At 36.2% G+C, this 12,272-nt stretch overlaps 1 protein-coding gene and 1 long non-coding RNA gene across 3 annotated transcripts in view; one reads left to right on the top strand and one right to left on the bottom strand.

Annotated features, from left to right (window-relative positions):
• Window positions 1-12,272, top strand: part of GALNT7 (polypeptide N-acetylgalactosaminyltransferase 7) — a 195,089-nt gene that overhangs the window by 70,985 nt on the left and 111,832 nt on the right. The window lies entirely within an intron of this gene.
• Window positions 10,463-12,272, bottom strand: part of LOC141517690 (uncharacterized) — a 33,961-nt gene continuing 32,151 nt past the window's right edge. The window contains exon 4 of the long non-coding RNA XR_012476947.1: window positions 10,463-10,605. This is a non-coding gene — a long non-coding RNA (uncharacterized LOC141517690). The remainder of the gene's footprint in view (window positions 10,606-12,272) is intronic.

The raw sequence follows: 12,272 nt of genomic DNA, 5'->3' as shown, positions 1-12,272 counted from the left end.
CACCCACTGCTCCACTTAGCTGCCTAGTTAAAGAAAGACTCAAAAGATTTCTCTTTCCAAATATTTCAAGACTTTAGTTAGGGCAGTTTTTAACTGCTTTCTTACTATTTCTTTTTTTTTCTTTATTTTTTAAAATTTTATTTAAAATTTATTTAAGGCAATGGGGTCACCCCAGCTAGGCAATTATTAAATGTTTGAGACAGATTTGAACATAGGTTCTCCTGACTCCACTCTATCTGCTGTGCCATTTCTTAATATTTCTAAAACAGATGAGGTGGAACCTTTGCAACTCAGGATTGTAAAATGTAAAATTCAAAATCTTGCAAAAAAAGATTGTTGAAAACTACCATTGCATGTAGTTGGAAAAATAAATAAAACTTCAAAAGAAAAATAAAGACACTGCTTTGATCCCAATGCCATTTTGAGGATCTAGTTATCAGGTAATTCTTCAGTGTTCCTGCACACTGTATATATAAAGCAGCTCTCATATAAAATATACCCCCAAAGAATGAATTGAAGAGTTGAAGTCTTTCAGTTATTTTCCTTTTTTGTTATTATAGTAGTCATCTTGTAAATTGTTCCATTGGTTTTACTTCTTTCACTCTGCATTAATTCATGACTTTCCATTTTTCTCTGAACACATTATATTCATTTTTATGGTGCAATAATATTCCATTACACTCATAGATTTCAAATGTATTCGGTTGTTTCCCATTTCATAGACATCTATTTTGTTTCCATTTCTTGGCTACAATTAAAAACTGCTACTCTAAGCATTCTTGCACCTGTGAGACCTTGGCCTCTGTCTTTGACCTCTGGCATAAATAGTATTGCCAGGTCTAAGGGTACTATTTAGTGATATTTTGGGTATCATTTTAAATTGTTCTCCAGAATGGCCAGTTCATAATTCCACCAACACTGCTTCAATGTTCCTCTCTCCCCTTCAACAATTGCTATTTTCTTCTTTTGTCAGTTTAGGCAGTCTCATCGGGTTTGAGATAGAAAGGAACTTGAAAGTTTACTTTAAGATTTACAAAACATCTCTCTTACAATCACACTGCAGCGAAGGAAATGCAAGTTTTATTGTCCAAATTTTACAGGTGAAGAAATTAAGAGAGTAATTTACCTATGGTCAAACACAGCTAATAAATGATGGAGGTCTTAAGACTGATTTTAATATTTTCCTTTTTATTACACTCCTCAGATCCCTTGAGTGATGAGCCCTCCTCTTATCTGTCTATTGAGAGAGAGAAAAAAGTGTTTGTTGTAGATTTTTGTTTTAATAAGGAAGTCAGTATGGTATAATGGAAAGTCATGGTATTTAAAGCTAGAAGACCTCATACTAGCCTCAAACATTTCCTTCCTCTTGAGGAATGCAAGTTTTCTTATCTGTAATAAGGGAATTGCACTAGATGATGAGTTTCCTTTTCTAAATCTGGTGACCCCAACGGATGCTATCATTTCTTTCCTTTGTTTCTTGGGCAGAGCAGACAATAATAGGAAAGGGAGGAAGTGGACTTAATGATTAAAGAAAGGGACATATGGAAAAGTGACAAGGAAATAAAGGAGTAGACTGGGGAGCGAATAAACAGATAAGGGAAGAGTGTAAGGGCATAGATATGTCTAAAAAGATGTGTTGCTACTGCTAACAAATGAGCCATTTAGAACTTTGCAGCTGGGACACCCCCCCCCCCCCAGGACCTCCATGAAACTTTGCTATTATTCTTCATAGAAGAATTTCAGAAGACTTGTTGGGGGGGGGGGGAGAAAGCAAGACCTCTTTAGAAAACAATCTTGTGTTTCTTAGTATAATGTCTTTCAAGACATTTGAACATAGTAAATTCTAGTTCTTATGAATTGTAGGGAAAGGGGAAGAGATTGCACTACAATGTTATCAAACAATTATAAACAGGTTTTTTTTCCTGAATCCTTCCTTTTTCCCTTTTCTTTCTTTTTCTTGGGGAGGAAATGTTAATACATTAGTAAGTTTGTTCTTTTCCCCAAGTTATCATAAAATTCAGTGTTTTCTTCCCATCTCTTGTCTCATCAGATACTGAACTCTTATCTTTTATGACACTGGTATTAATCAGGACTGTTCTGGTAAATGTTTAACAACCATTATGCCCTGCAGGAAAATGCTTCATGACATACTTTAAAGTTTAATCTTCATTATTAATATTTTCCTATGACTTTAAGTCTATACAGTCAACAAAACAATACATTAAGCCCTGATTTATAGCATTTGCTGATTTCTGAGATGTAAATGTTCACCCTGACAATTTAGCAGTCAACTCTCTGGAATCTATATGAACTAGTTCTTGGGCTCCATGAGTAGGAGCAAATATTCATGTGCAAATGAAAGTTTATTTTTTATTTTAAAAAATCATGTCAAATTTAAAAAAAAATATGCTATTTCAAAATTCTGTCTTAAGAGACTGATTGCTGGGGCGCCTAGGTGGTGCAGTGAGATAGAGCACCAGCCCTGTAGTTCAAATCCAGGCTCAGACACTTAATAATTACCTAGCTGTGTGGCCTTGGGCAAGCCACTTAACCCCATTGCCTTGCAAAAAAACTGGAAAAAAAAAAAAGACTGATTGCTTGTTAAGCCCCCCCCCCAAAAAAAAACAAAAATAAAAACCAATACTCATTCCCACTAATGGCTTTTTTAAAGGGCTTGAAGAAGAAAGAGGAAGAGACTTGGTATTGACATATAGGTCTAGGGTATCTTCCAAGCAAGTGGGGACCATGATGGATAAAGCACTGGACTCAGAGATAGGAGTGGAATTAGAATCCTCTCTATTCTTTATGAAACTCTTGGCAAGTCCTTTCACCTATTCGTCCCTCAATTTCTTCATCTGTAAAATGAATAGATGGGACACCATGATGGGTCTTCCAGCAACAGATCTATGACCCCTCTGTGACATTGAATTTTTTCAACCTCCCTTCCTGGCTATGATTTTAGAATTCAGTAAGTCATTTAGCTTCTCTGTCTGCTTCCCATCTGTCCTAACAGCCTGTCCTTTGCCTGAACTTTGAGATAGACATAAGGGCTGCAGGCTCCCTGTGCCCTTGCCTCCGGAGAGATCCACATGCATCTCTTCTCGGCCCTTATTTTAAATCAGCCCAGAAAATCCGGTGCCAATGACAATCCCCAACCTTACACCTTAAAGCTCTTTGTTCTCCCCAGTCTTCAGACCAAAGGAAATGGAAACTGCTTGAATAATAGAAAATGCTTGGCCTTTCCTTGGAGTCCAATCAGGAACCTGCTCTTCATTACCTTTTTTGCCTTTTTAGTGTTGCCAATCCTCTAGTTGGAAGAATTGTAAATTCCTTAATACCTCCTGGCTCCTGGATTTTTAAAGGGAATAGTTACTGAGCCAATTATAGAATTAGAATCCTAGCTCTCTCCTCTGTTATGCTTCCTTTCAGATGCAAATCTTTGGGATTTGATTAGTAGACTCTGGGAGTGAGCTAAGGAAACTTAAGGCTAAACTCCTCCTACTGCTGCCATTATTTATTTAAATCTTTTCTCTTACTTGAAGTAATTGGGTTTAAAGCAACTTCTCCTGCATGCTGCAGAAAAATCAGAGAACATACTTTCAACCCAACTTCTTGTTCCACTTCCTCTCAATGAGAATCATTAGGAGGTAAAAGCTGAAAATGATTCTAAGTGATGGGGATCAATGGAGAGAACGTCTAAGGTATTTGTCCTCTTGGCCTCTCCTTTCTAATAAACTTTCCCTTGGTCATATAAACTGCTGTGTTTTGTAGTACTTTTCTGGGTTTTTCTGGGGAATTAGCATCTCATTTAACATTACTACCACCCAGCATGCAACTCCCTTCCTTGCTTTTAATTGATAGTTAATTGATGGTTGAGTGATTAATAGCTGAACTTTCCTGCCTTATTTCTCATTCTCTCTTAACTCTTTTTAATGTGTCCAGAAGTTAGGCAGAGTACAAAAAAAAATAGGTGTTCATAAGGTTAACTGAATCCTCTATCTACATTTTAAGCTTACTTAACTTTTTTATCCTTTCCCATTATTTATATAACATTTTAAAGTTCCCTAAGTATTTTTTTTAGGTTTTTTGTTTGCAAGGAAAATGGGGTTAAGTGGCTTGCCCAGGGCCACACAGCTAGTTAATTATTAAGTGTCTGAGGTTGGATTAAGTGTCTGAGGTTGGATTTGAACTCAGGTCCTCCTGACTCCAGGGCTGGTGCTCAATTCATTGTGCCACTTAACCATCCCATCCCTAAGTATTTTAAAGACAGTAGAAGAAAAAAAGAATTGTGTATCAGACTGTGGATTTCCCTTATATATTGTTTGTTTGCTTTTTTTTTTCCTGATTGACTTGTGATGTGTCTTTATGATCACTTCACTTTGGGACTGTAGTGTCCAAAAGGGAGACTTCCCTTTGCCTGAGAAATGTTGTATAAGTGTTAGAAAACTATTTAGAAAACTTTACAGAAATAGTCGGGGAGGGGGGAAGAAAAGACTTAAGTTTCTCGAGGGCAACTGCAGACTATCTAACTTTTAAACTTCTTTTTATCAGCTGTAGTGCTAGCCTAGCTCTGATTAAAAATGTGTTGTTTTGAAGAAGTAGTTGTATTTTAATTTCAGCTTGAAAAATTCTTTGCCTCCACTTTGCCTAAACTTTCTTTCTCAATTAACATTTATTTTTTTTCTCCCTTCTAACTACCATCCCCCCCCCCCAAATCCTTATGACAAATATACATAGTCAAGCAAATCAAATTCTTACATTGGTCATACCTCATTCTACATTTGGAGTCCATTATCTGTTTTAGGAGAGGGGTAGTATAATTCATCATTAGTCCTCTGGAATTATGATTGGTCCCTGCAATGATAATCAATGTATTTTAGCTTCTTCAAACTTATTTGTCTTTACAGTGTTGATGTGCTAAATATAAGTTGTTCTTCTGATGCTCACCCCTTTGATCTGCTTCAGTTCAGATACAAGTCTTCCCAGGTCTCTCTGTAAACATCCCTTTCATCATTTTTTACAACCCAGTAGTATTATATTACATTCGTATACTATCATTTGTTCAGCCATTCCCCAATGAATAGGCACTCTAGTCGTTTTCAGTTCTTTTCCACTACAGAAAGAGCTATTATAGGTATTTTTGTACATGTGGGTCCTATCCCTTCTCTTTAATCTTGTTGGAGTGTAGGACTGGGGAGGGGGAATGATGTTACTTTCTGTCATGGATCTAAGGTGTGTTTAAAAATTTCTAGTGAATCATAAATTCTCAGAGCTCTAAGGAAACAGAGATTATTTAGTCCAGTTCTTAGCTTAGAGTCCATGTATTTGTTGTTGTTTTTTAATTTTTTTCATAACTATTTCAATGTAATTGATTTCCTTTATCATTCTATTTTTTTTTAATTTAAAACCAGTATTCTGAGAAGTCCATAGGCTTCACCAAAAGATCTAATTCCCTCATTTTACATTTGTGGAAACAGGCCCAGGGAAAGGGACTAATTTGTCATAGGTCAAAAAACTGGTAACTAGGAGGTCCAAAGTAGAACTGAAGTTCCTTGGTTGTTCATCCTCTGCTAGACCACCCTGGTCCTCTTGATTTGCCTGAATGCTAAGACACAGATATTGATAACAGTTAATATAGATTTCACACTAAACAGTGGTCTCTGGAGATGGCTTCATTAAATTCATTAAAGTCATTAAATTCAAAGTGAAGTTTGCACTCTCAAATTACAAATTAACATGCCTTCCTCAAAAATACTGCGTGAATGAAATCAATTTTCTTTGTCTTTGCATATGGTTGACCAAGATTTAGGGCTGCAAAAGACCTCAGTGGTCTTCTAATAACTGAATTATAGATTTAGAGGTGGAAGAGATCTTAGAGGTCATTGAGTCCAACCCCTTCATTTTACAGACCAGGAAACAGAGACCCAGAAAAGTGAATTGACATATCATAGGCAGTCATATAGTCAGTAAGCATATAAAGCAGAATTTGAACCCAAACTTTCCTAATTTGAAATTCAGTGCTCTGTCCACTCCACTAATGTTGCCTTTTTGGTCTTTTCATTTTAAAGATGAGGAAGCTGAGAACCTCAGTACAGTTAATAAGATGCCAGGCTACAACTTGTATTATTTCCTAGCATAATAGTGATCCAAGGAGAAAATATGAGCATTAACAGCACTTTGTAAGTAGCAGCTTGGTGGTACAATGAATAGAATGCTGAACCTAGAGTCAAAAGACCTGAGTTCAAATCCATCTTTTTTTTTTTTTTTTTTTTTTTTTAGTTTTGGCAAGGCAAATGGGGTTAAGTGCTTGCCTAGTGCCACACAGCTAGGTAATTAAGTGTCTGAGGCTGGATTTGAACCCAGGTACTCCTGACTCGAGGGCCAGTGCTCTATCCACTGTGCCACCTAGCCACCCCTCAAATTCATCTTCAGACACACTTACTGGCTATGTGTTTCTTGGCAAGTCACTTAACCCTTATTGCTTCTGTTTACTCATTTGTAAAATGAACTGGAGAGAGAAATGGCAAACCACTGCTGTATCTTTGCCACAAAATGGAGTCTTGAAGAGTTGGACAAAACTAAAACAACTGATATACCAACGATCGTTTTTAAAATAACTAATTGTAGACCTGCCTTGAAAGCACTTTAGAGATCATCTAATCCAACCCCTTCCTTATAACATTAACTAACATTTACTTAGTATTTTAAGGTTTGCAAAGCACTTCACAAATCTTAACTCAGGAAACTAAGGACAGGCAGCTAGGTGATTTGTCCAAGATCTACTTTACTGTAGGATAGGGTAAGATGGAGACTAGAGCTCAGATCTCCCAAGTTCAGGTAATGAGTCCTTTGCACTTTACCTTCCAAAGCCTACTTCTGGGAAAACTATGATCATAGGATTTTAGAGATGACAAGAACCTTAGAGAGATCATCTAGACCAACCATTTGGGTTATAAAAGACTAAGCAGATCTAAGAAAGTTATAAAGTGACACCATACAGGTTAGTATTGCTAGTGCCTATTATCAAAAGGGAAAGATTAAAGTAGTTGCTGATGTGAGAGAAAGGATTAATCCAGAAGATCCATGGACATTTGAGGCTAAATTTAACTGGTAGCAGCCTATAAAACTAAGTCCCCTTGATGTACCTGTACTCTTTTTTTTAACTAACATAGGTATTCAATTTGCTCTTCATTTTCATTTCAACTATTTCCTTGCATGACTGGGTAGATTGTTCTTGTCTTTCCCTTTGTCTTTTAGAAACCAAGATTATTTTCAAAATATTCTGTAGTAGGTTTTGAAGTTATTATAGTAGGTTTTGAGGTTATGTTTATTATTTGACTATAAACTATTTTTGTCACATTCTGCTATTCACTGTGAGCTAGAGGACATCAAAATATGTTGTCATTGGTTATTGGTTCCCTTTTGGAATATGAATTAGACTTTGGGAACATTTTTTAAAAATAGTCCTGTTGCTTCAGTACCTGTTTCAGTTAGCATACTTTTTTCACATTTCAGAGTTTATTATTGAAATAAAAATTTGTTTTCCCATGGAATTTTGGAAGCTTGACTCAGGTTTTAGAATTTTCTGCATAATTGTAGAGAGAGACAGAAACAGAGGGTAACCTCATTGCACAATGCCTATTACATTTGAAAGTGTATTTATTTTATAAGTATATATTTAAAATATTATTTATTTTAATATTCTGAGCCTTTTTTTAAAAAAATCTGATTTTCTAGTTTAGTCCTAGTAAAAAGATAATATACGGAAGGAAGTAAAGAAAAATAATAATCATAAAAATTTAGTGAAAAATGCATTTTTATCAATCAAGGGATTAACTGCTATTCATTCTACTTTACACTTTAGATATTTTCTTCTGAAGGGGGCTGTTGATTTTCTCAGCCTATCAGGACAAAATTTATACCCTCAAGTAGAGCCCTTTCAAGGAATCAATAATGCTAGAGCAGTAACAGTGGTTATTTTTTTCCCATTCTCCTTTGATTCCCTTACCCCTAAGCTAGTAAATACAAGATTCTTTCATTTTGTGCAGTAAAGAGAAAGGTAAGATAATTGAGGTCTTTGATTAGGCTTGTAGCTACTGTGTATTTTGTTTTTCTCAATTTTCTCCTGGTTACAGGGGGGATATCAGACCCAGACTTCATTCTTCCTTAGTCTGTGAGGCTTCCAAATGTGTGTGGGGTGGAAGGGAGGTAGGGTGCAGACTAAGTGATTTAAGACTGATGTGATTGACTGGCCTCTCACAGCTAATTGGTAGAATTCTGTGGATTGCTAAACTGCCGTTCTGTTTCACTCCCCCAAAGTGGCAGGAATTTACTCAAGAGTGAAATTATCCCTTTAATAGTTTATAAAGTGTTCCAGTAAGAAGAGTATAAGATAAGTACCATGAGAATTGCTACGATAAAATTACGGATGTGATCCTAGTACCTAAAAGAGAATGGTTAATCTCACTAATAAATGGAAACAGGAAGGAATAGAAAGCTATTTAAAGTTAGCTGAGTCATATATTTTTAATATTCTTTTAATATACAGTATAATCTATTTCTTTACTGCATGGTAAATGTGCTTCATCTTTGAGTGAGATTGAATCAGGAAACCATCCTACACTCTGTTTTTGGCCTCTAAAATATTACAGCAGTATCTTGACATTCCAACACTTAATCCTGCCCTGTGTTTTGCTGTGAGCATTCACATATATCCTAGAAAATAGGCTATTATACTGTGGTTAAGTGCTTTATGAGTGATTTTTTTTCCCCCTTCCTGTCACCTCAGAAACTGTCTTTTTTGCACAGTAAAAAAAACAACAACAAAAAAAGAGAGCCCTTGTCTCATACTTGAGTGACAAATGCAGGATCTAACCATTAAGTCCCTTCATGGTGGCTAGAATTCTTTCTCTTGATGAGTGATGTCTTTGGCTAGTTTCCTAGTTCACTTAGAGCACAAGGCTAATGAGACCCAAAGCTGTGGTTCACTCCTAAATGAGTTAGCCTTTTCCATGACTGCATCATACCTTTTAATTTCAAAAGGATAAGAACTAACACAAGTCTCTCACCACTGTGGGGAATATAACCACAGGGGTGGATATCTCTACATGGGAAAAACAGTATTAGTAATACTTTATTGAGGAAAAACACTAAAATATTTAATTCTCTCCTCAAATTTGTTTAAAATGTTTTCCCTTTGTTTCATATCTGGAAATATCTCACCTAAATGACTTTTAAAAACATTTGGTAGTTCAGACTGTATTCATCCAAGTCATTAGAGTTCAGGAATGTTTTATTTAGTATAAGTTTTTCAGAAACAGAGCTTATGGTTTGTGGGGGAAGAACTAATTGAATACAAGCTGAAGTGTATGTTTTTATAATTAGACTTCTGTCCATTTTATTGCTTCTAGAAATTAAAACTGATCATGGATATGTATTTTAAAAGAAGAGCTTCTCTTTAAGAAAGCTATTTAAAAAAATTAAATAAGGGGCATATGGGATTCCAGACTCCCCTGTGTGTGTTAGTATTTGTTTTTGTGTACTGTTTGTTTTGGTTAAGTGGATTAAAGATGAGAAAAGGAGTGAAAGAAGATGTTGCTTGGCTGGCTTCCCCTAAACTTCCTGGTTACCAGAGTGTCCATGAGGATACAAAGTTGAAGTTCTTTCATTTTAGTCCTGGATATTAGATTGATAATGGTTAAAAAGTTAATCCTCATTCTTAACAGTTTACATATATTCTCCTTTCCTCAAGAGTTGTAGCTAAAAGCCTTAGTATCCTCTCCAGCAGCTGTCTTTCCTCTAATAATTGGGGTGTGTCCAGGATGTCTTAGGCCCTTCAGATCTCTTTGGAAACCACTGGAGCCCAAATTTGAAAGTATTTCCTAAGTCTAATTTTTAGACTGAGATGTATCTACCTGCATCCCAGGAAAGTTGTTCCATTTGAAGTGAGGAAGTGTGATTTCAAATCCCATTGCTGATATTTGCTAACTGTGAGGCTGAGAATAAGTAACTTTATCTCAGTCTCAGTATCTCTAGTTCCTAATTGGGAAGTAATTCTTAAACTACCTCCCTCACAAGAGGTGTTAGCCTAATAGTCCTGTCAATTTGAATTAATTCTAGAATAACTATCTTAGGTACTATGGAAAATGGAAAACAAGCAAGACTCCAGCCTAGGATTCCTTCCAAAAGCTAGAATTTACAGTCAAATTGGACAGCACACACCATGAAATAAATAGGGGTCAATTTAATGACAAGGAATAATAATAATAATAATAACAACATTTTGTTATGCATTAAAATTCACAAGAACCTTTTCTACACCCTCATAACAATTATAAAATAATTCTTTTAATATCTTGTTACAGTCTTATAAGGTAAATGCTATTATTATTTCCATTTCATAGATAAGAAAACAGAGATAGTAAATGACTTGCCTGGGGTCACATAGTAAGTATGTCCTGAAGCAGAATTTAATTTTTAGCTTTTCCTGGCTCCAAATTCAACATTATCTACTAAACCATATACCTGCCTCAATAAGATAAAGATGACTTTGATTGTGGTCTGGAATAGTCAGCAAAGATTTCATGAAAGAGGTAAGACTTGAGTCTAAAAAAAAGGAAAAGAGACATTTTAGCCTGACAGAGATCAGCATGAGCAAATAAATGGAGATAGGAATGAGTATTGTACATGAGGGAGCAGGGAGGAGGCCTCCTAGACTGAAGAGGTAGATGTTTCTTTCAAAGTAGAAGGAAATAATGGGTTAGACAGGTGTCATTTGCTTACAAGAGACATTGAAAGCCAGGCAGAGGATTTGAGGCTTGATGGAGTAGGCAATAGGGAGCCATTATATGTTGAGTCTCAGGTTAAATGACAGGATGAAAAGTGGCATTTAAGCAAGATTGGTCCAAGAGTGATGCTCTGGATGGAGGCAGGATGTTAGAAGAGGAAGTGGTAATCCAATCCTGAGTTGATAATTAACTGAACTCAAGTGGTTAGCCAAGAGAATGGAGAAGGCTGTGAATGCAAGAGAGCTTTCAGAGAAAGAAATGATAGGTTAGAGCAGCAAGCGCCTTATTCACTGGAGATTCACAAAACAGTAAGGACTGTTCAGACTACAAATTTATGATGTATCATTCTAGCTGTGATGCTAGAAAATCCTTTTATCAATTCAGATTGATTCTACTCTTCTTCATAGTGATCATCCCAAACTTATTTTCTCTCTTCTCAAACACCCAACTACCATATGTTCACCAGATGATTAAGCCTCCTATTTCAGTGAGTTAAGGGCCATTGGGTTTGAATTCCTTAAGCTCCCCTCATCCATTCCTCAAAACTTCTCAGGAACATTATCCACTCTCTGCTTCTGCCCCTTTGTCACTAGAGGTCTCCCAGCTCCTCACTAAAGCCAACTAGACATCTTTGTCACTAATCTCATGCTCTAGATCATTCTCCATTAGACATCAACAGGATATCATGAGTAGAATAGTGCATTTGTAGTCAGAAAGACTAGTGCTTACTACCAGAGCATAGTAGGCTCTTAACAATTGCATATTAATTAATTCTGGCATGACTATGAAGAAAATCACTTGACTGAGCCTCATTTCCTTATTTAATTATTTATGTTTTGTTTTTGCAAGGCAGTGGGGTTAAGTGACTTGGCCAAGGTCACACAGCTAGGTAATTGTGTCTGAGTCCAGATTTGAACTCAGGTACTCCTGACTCCAAGGCCAGTGCTCTATCCACCATGCCACCTAGCTGCCTCTTCATTTCCTTGTTTATAAAATAGGTTCAGTATCTAGAACATGTCTCATAGGAGGATCAAATATTTGCATGAGGATCAAATATTTAAAAAATTTTAAGGGCTACATAAATGTCAGTTATTCATCTTTTTTATTCATCCTTTCTATAGCTCTTCAATCTCTTCCTCTTCATTGAGTCATTCCTCTTTGTTTTGATTGTTCCAAAACCTTAAAAAAATACCTTCCTCTCTCTCTTGCCTCTTTAACAGCTAAGCATCTGGAGAAAAGTTGGAGAAGACCTAATACTTTAATTTCATCACCATTCCTTCTATTCTCAGCCTCTTGTAGTTGGTTTTATGACTTCACCAATCTACTAAAATGGTTCTCTCAGCAGTCAAAAATGACTTTTTACTAGCCAAAAACATTTTTTCAGTCCCCATTCTCCTAGACTTTTGTGGCTGTTTATGTTCTTGACACTGAATGCCCCCTCCCTAGTCTTTCCGCCTTCCTACTAGTCTCTTGAATTTAGAGATT

The sequence above is a fragment of the Macrotis lagotis genome, chromosome 3, assembly GCF_037893015.1.
Source record: "Macrotis lagotis isolate mMagLag1 chromosome 3, bilby.v1.9.chrom.fasta, whole genome shotgun sequence".
Taxonomy (NCBI): Eukaryota; Metazoa; Chordata; class Mammalia; order Peramelemorphia; family Peramelidae; genus Macrotis; species Macrotis lagotis.
Note: the sequence above shows the minus strand (reverse complement) of the source record. Positions and strands in the feature narration are given on the sequence as shown.